This window comes from Arachis ipaensis, chromosome B5, assembly GCF_059453495.1.
Source record: "Arachis ipaensis isolate K30076 ecotype BB chromosome B5, ASM5945349v1, whole genome shotgun sequence".
Classification (NCBI taxonomy): domain Eukaryota; kingdom Viridiplantae; phylum Streptophyta; class Magnoliopsida; order Fabales; family Fabaceae; genus Arachis; species Arachis ipaensis.
In genome coordinates this window covers 94,326,224-94,335,459 of record NC_142440.1, presented here as the reverse complement: position 1 = coordinate 94,335,459, position 9,236 = coordinate 94,326,224, and the positions used below count along the sequence as shown (strand labels likewise).

The window sequence follows — 9,236 nt, the reverse complement described above, 5'->3', positions numbered from 1 at the left end:
CTAAGTAATTCACCTCTGCTATTGCAGGGTTCTCAGGATCATAAGCTTCTTCTTCAGAAGATGCCTCTTGAGTACTATTGGATGCAGCTCGCATTCCATTCAGACTCTGAGAAATCATATTGACTTGCTGAGTCAATATTTTGTTCTGAGCCAATATGGCATTCAGAGTATCAACTTCCAGAACTCCTTTCTTCATAGGCGTCCCATTACTCACAGGATTCCTCTCAGAAGTGTACATGAACTGGTTATTAGCAACCATGTCAATGAGTTCTTGAGCTTCTGCAGGCGTTTTCTTTAGGTGAATGGATCCACCTGCAGAAGTATCCAGTGACATCTTTGATAGCTCAGACAGACCATCATAGAATATATCCAGGATGGTCCATTCTGAAAGCATGTCAGAAGGACACTTTTTGGTCAGTCCTTTGTATCTCTCCCAAGCTTCATAGAGGGATTCACCTTCTTTCTGTCTGAAGGTTTGAACATCCACTCTAAGCTTGCTCAGCTTTTGAGGAGGAAAGAACTTGGCTAAGAAATCCGTGACCAGCTTATCCCAAGAGTTCAGGCTGTCTCTGGGTTGAGAGTCCAACCAGATTCTAGCTCTGTCTCTTACAGCAAAAGGGAAAAGCATGAGCCTGTAGACTTCAGGATCTACTCCATTAGTCTTAACAGTATCACATATCTGCAAGAATTCAGTTAAGAACTGAAAAGGATCTTCCGATGGAAGTCCATGAAACTTGCAGTTCTGCTACATCAGAGAAACTAATTGAGGTTTCAACTCAAAGTTGTTTGCTCCAATGGCAGGAATGGAGATGCTTCTTCCATGTAAATTGGAATTAGGTGCAGTAAAGTCACCAAGCATCCTCCTTGCATTATTATTATTTTCAGCTGCCATCTCCTCTTCCTGTTCGAAAATTTCTGACAGGTGCTTGCTGGATAGTTGTAATTTAGCTTTTCTTAGTTTCCTCTTCAGAGTCCTTTCAGGTTCTAGATCAGCTTCAACAAGAATATTCTTGTCCTTGCTCCTGCTCATATGACAAAGAAGAGGGCACAGAAAAATAATAATAATAGAGATCCTCTTTTTCTCTTTTTTTTTTTTGAGTTAGGGAGAGATGTTAGTAGATGAATAAATTAATAGAATAAGATGAGAGAGGGAAAATTTCGAAAATAATTTTTGAAAAAGAGTTAGTGATTTTCGAAAATAGTTTTTTAAAAAAGTTAGTAATTTTCGAAAATTAAGATTTAAAATTTGAAATAATTAGTTAATTAAAAAGAAATTTTGAAAAAGAGGGAGATATTTTCGAAAATTAGAGAGAGAGAGTTAGTTAGGTAGTTTTGAAAAACAAACAAGAAGTTAGTTAGTTAGTTGAAACAATTTTGAAAATCAATTTTGAAAAGATAAGAAGATAAGAAGTTAGAAAAGATATTTTGAAATCAAATTTTTGAAAAAGATAAGATAAGAAGATATTTTTGAAAATATATGATTGAAATTAGTTTTGAAAAAGATTTGATTTTTAAAATCACAATTAATGACTTGATTGACAAGAAATCACAAGATATGATTCTAGAACTTAAAGTTTGAATCTTTCTTAACAAGTAAGTAACAAACTTGAAATTTTTTGAATCAAAACATTAATTGTTATTGTTATTTTCGAAAATTTGATATAAAAATAAGAAAAAGATTTTTGAAAAATATTTTTAAAATTTTCGAAAATAACTAAGAAAAATGAAAAAGATTTGATTTTTGAAAAAGATTTTGAAAAAGATGAGATTTTTAAATTGAAAATTTGATTTGACTCATAAAAACAACTAGATTTTAAAAATTTTTGAAAAAGTCAAATTTAATTTTCGAAATTTTAAGAGAGAAAAAGGGAAAGATATTTTTTTGATTTTTGAATTTTTATGATGAGAGAGAAAAACAAGAAAAATGATGCAATGCATGAGAGTTATGGATCAAAACAATGAATGCATGCAAGAGTGCTATGAATGTCAATATGAACACCAAGAACACTATGAATGTCAAGATGAACACCAAGAACATATTTTTGAAAAATTTTTAATGCAAGGAAAACATGCAAGACACCAAACTTAGAATTCTTTAATGCTTAGACACTAAGAATTTAAGAATGCATATGAAAAACAAGAAAAGACACAAAACATGCAAATGCAAAGATCAAACAAGAAGACTTACCAAGAACAACTTGAAGATCATGAAGAACACTATGAATGCATGATTATTTTCGAAAAAAATGTAAGATGCACATGTAATTGGCACCAAACTTATAACATGACTCAAGACTCAAACAAGAACACAAAAAATATTTTTGATTTTTATGATTTTCTAAATTTTTTGTATATTTTTTTTTTCGAAAATTATTTGAAAAACAAAAATAAGGATTTCAAAATTTTCAATATGAATTCCAGGAATCTTATGCTCTTTAGTCTAAAGCTCCAATCAAAGGGTCAGGCATGGCTTAATAGCCAGCCAAGCTTTAGCATGTAGCAGGTAGATCATGAATCAGCAGCAGGTGGATTAGCACCACTAGCTTGCTCTTGATAACAAATTGGAAGCCTCAGTCTAAATGAATTTAGACATGGCTTTACAGCCAGCCAGGCTTCACACGCTTCATGAAACACTAGAATTCATTCTTAAAAATTCTGAAGAAAAATATATTTTTTGAAAACATTTTTTTTTATTTTAAAATTTTTTTTTCGAAAACAAAGGAGAAAATTTTGAAAGATTTTTGAAAAATTTTTTTTTGGAAAGAAAACAAAAAGAAAATTACCTAATCTGAGCAACAAGATGAACCGTTAGTTGTCCAAACTCAAACAATCCCCGGCAACGGCGCCAAAAACTTGGTGTGCAGAAATTGTGATTACACTTTAATTATGTAAAATTCATCGCTCTTTCTTTCCCTGGTAATGGCGCCAAAAACATGATGCCAATACCATGGTTCACAACTTCGCACAACTAACCAGCAAGTGCACTGGGTCGTCCAAGTAATACCTTACGTGAGTAAGAGTCGAATCCCACGGAGATTGTTGGTATGAAGCAAGCTATGGTCACCTTGCAAATCTCAGTTAGGCAGATATAAATTGATAATGGTGTTTTCGAATAATAATTAATAGAATAGGGATAGAAATACTTATGTAATTCATTGGTGAGAATTTCAGATAAGCGAATGGAGATGCTTTCGTTCCTCTGAACCTCTGCTTTCCTGCTATCTTCATCCATTCAGTCTTACTCCTTTCCATGGCTGGCTTTATGTGATACATCACCATTGTCAACGGCTACTTTCGGTCATCTCTCGGGAAAATGATCCAATGCCCTGTCACGGCACGGCTAATCGTCTGGAGGCATCACCTTTGTCAATGGCTTCATCTTATCCTCTCAGTGAAAATGATCAACGCACCCTGTCACGGCACGGCTATTCATCTGTCAGTTCTCAATCATGCTGGAATAGGATTTACTATCCTTTTGCGTCTGTCACTAATGCCCTGCAATCGCGAGTTTGGAGCTCGTCACAGTCATTCATTCATTGAATCCTACTCGGAATACCACAGACAAGGTTTAGACTTTCCGGATTCTCTTGAATGCCGCCATCATTCTAGCTTACGCCACGAAGATTCTGATTAGGAGATCTAAGAGATACTCATTCAGTCGAAGGTAGAACGGAAGTGGTTGTCAGGCACGCGTTCATAGGGAATGATGATGATTGTCACGTTCATCACATTCAGATTGAAGTACAAATGAATATCTTAGAAGCGAAATAAGATGAATTGAATAGAAAACAGTAGTACTTTGCATTAATCTTTGAGGAACAGCAGAGCTCCACACCTTAATCTATGGAGTGTAAAAACTCTACCGTTAAAATTACATAAGTGAAAGGTCCAGGCATGGCCGAATGGCCAGCCCCTCTAATCTAAGAACCAGGCATCCAAAGATGTCTAATACAATAGTAAAAGGTCCTATTTATAATAAACTAGTCACTAGGGTTTACAGAAATAAGTAATTGATGCATAAATCCACTTTCGGGGCCCACTTGGTGTGTACTTGGGCTGAGCTTTATCTTTCCACGTGCAGAGGCCATTTGTGGAGTTGAACGCCAGGTTTGGATCCATTTCTGGCGTTCAACTCTGGTTTTTGATCCATTTCTGGCGCTGAACTCTAGAATTGGGCAGAGAGCTGGCGTTGAACGCCAGTTTGCGTCCTCTATTCTTGGCCAAAGTATGGAATATTATATATTGCTGGAAAGCCCTGGATGTCTACTTTCCAACGCAATTGGAAGCGTGCCATTTCGAGTTCTGTAGCCCCAGAAAATCCACTTTGAGTGCAGGGAGGTCAGAATCCAACAGCATCAGCAGTCCTTCTTCAACCTCTGAATCTGATTTTTGCTCAAGTCCCTCAATTTCAGCCAGAAAATACCTGAAATCACAGAAAAACACACAAACTCATATTAAAGTCCAGAAATGTGAATTTAACATAAAATCTATTAAAAACATCCCTAAAAGTAACTAGATTCTACTAAAAATATACTAAAAACAATGCCAAAAAGCGTATAAATTATCCGCTCATCACAACACCAAACTTAAATTGTTGCTTGTCCCCAAGCAACTGAAAATCAAAATAGGATAAAAAGAATAGACTATACTATAAATTCCAAACTATCAATGAAACATAGCTCCAATCAGATGAGCGGGACTTGTAGCTTTTTGCCTCTTGATGAATAGTTTTGGCATCTCGCTTTATCCATTGAAGTTCAGAATGATTGGCTTCTATAGGAACTCAGAGTTCAGATAGTGTTATTGATTCTCCTAGTTCAGTATGATGATTCTTGAACATAGCTTCTTTATGAGTCTTGGCCGTGGCCCTAAGCACTTTGTTTTCCAGTATTACCACCGGATACATAAATGCCACAGACACATAACTGGGTGAACATTTTCAGATTGTGACTCAGCTTTGCTAAAGTCCCCAATTAGAGGTGTCCAGGGTTCTTAAGCGCACTCTTTTTTGCTTTGGACCTTGACTTTAACCGCTCAGTCTCAAGTTTTCACTTGACACCTACACGCCACAAGCACATGGTTAGGGACAGCTTGGTTTAGCCGCTTAGGCCAGGATTTTATTCCTGTAGGCCCTCCTATCCACTGATGCTCAAAGCCTTGGGATCCTTTTTATTTGTCCTTGCCTTTTGGTTTTAAGGGTTATTGGCTTTTTTCTCTTGCCTCTTGGTTTTAAGAGCTTTTGGCTTTTTCTGCTTGCTTTTTCTTTTTCTTTCTATTTTTTTTTGCCTATTTTTTTTTCTGCAAGCTTTGTTCTTTGCTGCTTTTTCTTGCTTCAAGAATCATTTTTATGATTTTTCAGATTATCAAATAACATGTCTCCTAGTCATCATTCTTTCAAGAGCCAACATTTTTAACATTCTTAAACAACAACTTCAAAAGACATATGCACTGTTCAAGCATACATTCAGAAAACAAGAAGCATTGTCACCACATCAATATAATTAAGCTAAGTTCAAGGATAAATTCAAAACTCATGTACTTCTTGTTCTTTTGAATTAAAACAGTTTTTATTTTAAGAGAGGTGATGGATTCATAGGACATTCATAACTTTTAAGACATAGTTACTAACTACTAATGATCATGTAATGAAGACACAAACATAGATAAGCACATAACATAGAAAACGAAAAACAGAAGAAATAAGAGCAAGGAATGAATCCACCTTAGTGATGGTGGCATTTCCTTCTTGAGGAACCAATGATTTCCTTGAGCTCTTCTATGTCTCTTCCTTGTCTTTGTTGCTCCTCCCTCATTGCTTTTTGATCTTCTCTAATTTCATGAAGGATGATGGAGTGCTCTTGATGTTTCACTCTTAATTGTCCCATGTTGGAACTTAATTCTCCTAGGGAGGTGTTGATTTGCTCCTGATATTTATATGGAGGGAAGTGCATCCCCTGAGGTATCTCAGGGATTTCTTGATTTACAGCCACATGTTCTACCACTGAGCTATAGACCCTTGAGATGAATCTTTCCATCTCCCATGACTCGGAGGTGGAAGCCTTTGTCTTCCCTTCCCCTCTTTTAGAGGTTTAGGTGCCATCAATGGTAATGGAAAAACAAAAAAGCTTATGCTTTTACCACACCAAACTTAGAATGTTGCTCGCCCTCGAGCAAAAGAAGAAGGAATATAAGAAGAGGAAGATATGGAGGAGATGGAGGGATGTGTGTATGGATGTGAGTGGTGGATGGAAAACAGAAGGGATGGTCATGAATGGAGAGATAGAGGGTGAGGTGGGTGGGAATCCTGTGAGATTCACAGATCCTGAGGTGATCCTGTGGGTTCACAGATCCTGAGATGATCCTGTGGGGTCCATAGATCTTGAGGTGTCAAGGCATTTACATCCCTGCACTAATTTAGGCATGCAAAATGCCCTTGCACACAACTCTGGGTGTTCAGCGCCAGGTTGGTGCCCATTTTGGGCGTTCAACGCCCATTTGTTGCCATTTCTGGCGTTGAACGCCAGAACCATGCTTGTTCTGGGCGTTCAGCGCCAGGATGTTGCCCATTTTAGGCGTTCAGCACCAGAACCATGCTCTGTTCTGGCGTTGAACGCCAGGCAGATGCTTCCTCCACGGTGTGATTTTTCTTCTGCTGTTTTTGATTCCGTTTTCAATTTTTATATTTATTTTGTGACTCCACATGATCATGAACCTATAAAGACATATAACTAAGAAAAATATAGTTAGATAAAAATTGGGTTGCCTCCCAACAAGCGCTTCTTTAATGTCAGTAGCTTGACAGTGGGCTCTCATGGAGCCTCACAGATGTGCAAAGCTTTGTTGAGACTCTCCAACACCAAACTTAGAGTTTGGATATGGGAGTTCAACACCAAACTTAGAGTTTGGTTGTGGCCTCCCAACACCAAACTTAGAGTTTGACTGTGGGGGCTTTTTTTGACTCTGCTTTGAGAGAAGCTTTTTCTGCTTCCTCTCCATGGATGCAGAGAGGGATCCTTGAGTTGTAAACACAAGGTTGTCCTTATTCAATTGAAGGACTAATTCTCCTCTGTCCACATCAATCACAGCTCTTGCTGTGGCTAGGAAAGGTCTTCCTAGGATGATGGATTCATCCTCTTCCTTTCCAGTATCCAGGACTATGAAATTAGCAGGGATGTAAAGGCCTTCAACCTTTACTAACACGTCCTCTACTTGTCCATAAGCCTGTTTTCTTGAATTGTCTGCCATCTCTAATGAGATTTTAGCAGCTTGCACCCCATAGATTCCCAGTTTCTTTATTACAGAGAGGGGCATGAGGTTTATTCCTGAACCAAGGTCACAGAGAGCCTTAAAGATCATGGTGCCTATGGTACAAGGTATTATGAACTTTCCAGGATCCTGTCTCTTCCGAGGCAATGTCAGTTGATCCAGATCACTTAGTTCATTAATGAACAAGGGAGGTTCAACTTCCCAAGTATCAATGCCAAATAATTTGGCATTCAGCTTCATGATTGCACCAAGAAACTTGGCAGTTTGCTCTTCAGTAACATCCTCATTCTCTTCAGAAGAGGAGTACTCATTAGAGCTCATGAAGGGCATAAGGAGGTTCAATGGAATCTCTATGGTCTCTAGATGAGCCTCAGAGTCCTTTGGTTCCTCAGAGGGAAGCTCCTTATTGATCACTAGACATCCCAGGAGGTCTTCCTCCTTGGGATTCACGTCCTCTCCTCTCCTCACAGGTTTGGCCATGGTGCTTATGTCAATGGCCTTGCACTCTCCTTTTGGATTCTCTTCTGTATTGCTTGGGAGAGTACTAGGAGGGATTTCAGTGATCCTTTTACTCAGCTGGCCCACTTGTGCTTCCAGATTTCTAATGGAAGACCTTGTTTCATTCATGAAACTTACAGTGGCCTTGGATAGATCAGAGACTAAGTTTGCTAAATTAGAAGTATTTTGTTCAGAGTTCTCTGTCTGTTGCTGAGTGGATGATGGAAAAGGTTTATTATTGTTAAACCTGTTTCTTCCACCATTATTAAAGCCTTGTTGAGGCTTTTAATCCTTCCATGAGAAATTTGGATGATTTCTCCATGATGAGTTATAGGTGTTTTCATAAGGTTCACCTAAGTAATTCACCTCTGCTATTGCAGGGTTCTCAGGATCATAAGCTTCTTCTTCAGAAGATGCCTCTTGAGTACTGTTGGATGCAGCTCGCATTCCATTCAGACTCTGAGAAATCATATTGACTTGCTGAGTCAATATTTTGTTCTGAGCCAATATGGCATTCAGAGTATCAACTTCCAGAACTCCTTTCTTCATAGGCGTCCCATTACTCACAGGATTCCTCTCAGAAGTGTACATGAACTGGTTATTAGCAACCATGTCAATGAGTTCTTGAGCTTCTGCAGGCGTTTTCTTTAGGTGAATGGATCCACCTGCAGAAGTATCCAGTGACATCTTTGATAGCTCAGACAGACCATCATAGAATATATCCAGGATGGTCCATTCTGAAAGCATGTCAGAAGGACACTTTTTGGTCAGTCCTTTGTATCTCTCCCAAGCTTCATAGAGGGATTCACCTTCTTTCTGTCTGAAGGTTTGAACATCCACTCTAAGCTTGCTCAGCTTTTGAGGAAGAAAGAACTTGGCTAAGAAATCCGTGACCAGCTTATCCCAAGAGTTCAGGCTGTCTCTGGGTTGAGAGTCCAACCAGATTCTAGCTCTGTCTCTTACAGCAAAAGGGAAAAGCATGAGCCTGTAGACTTCAGGATCTACTCCATTAGTCTTAACAGTATCACATATCTGCAAGAATTCAGTTAAGAACTGAAAAGGATCTTCCGATGGAAGTCCATGAAACTTGCAGTTCTGCTGCATCAGAGAAACTAATTGAGGTTTCAACTCAAAGTTGTTTGCTCCAATGGCAGGAATGGAGATGCTTCTTCCATGTAAATTGGAATTAGGTGCAGTAAAGTCACCAAGCATCCTCCTTGCATTATTATTATTTTCAGCTGCCATCTCCTCTTCCTGTTCGAAAATTTCTGACAGGTGCTTGCTGGATAGTTGTAATTTAGCTTTTCTTAGTTTCCTCTTCAGAGTCCTTTCAGGTTCTGGATCAGCTTCAACAAGAATATTCTTGTCCTTGCTCCTGCTCATATGACAAAGAAGAGGGCACAGAAAAATAATAATAATAGAGATCCTCTTTTTCTCTTTTTTTTTTGAGTTAAGGAGAGATGTTAGTAGAT

General features: G+C 38.2%; 2 non-coding genes across 2 annotated transcripts; both read left to right on the top strand.

The window, feature by feature from the left end:
• Positions 1-388: 388 nt before the first annotated feature.
• Positions 389-496, top strand: LOC148565028 (small nucleolar RNA R71). Its single transcript, XR_015885394.1, has one exon. It is a non-coding gene; the product is annotated as a small nucleolar RNA R71 (small nucleolar RNA).
• Positions 497-8,505: 8,009 nt separating this feature from the next.
• LOC148565027 (small nucleolar RNA R71) lies at positions 8,506-8,613 on the top strand. Its single transcript, XR_015885393.1, has one exon. It is a non-coding gene; the product is annotated as a small nucleolar RNA R71 (small nucleolar RNA).
• Positions 8,614-9,236: the final 623 nt, after the last annotated feature.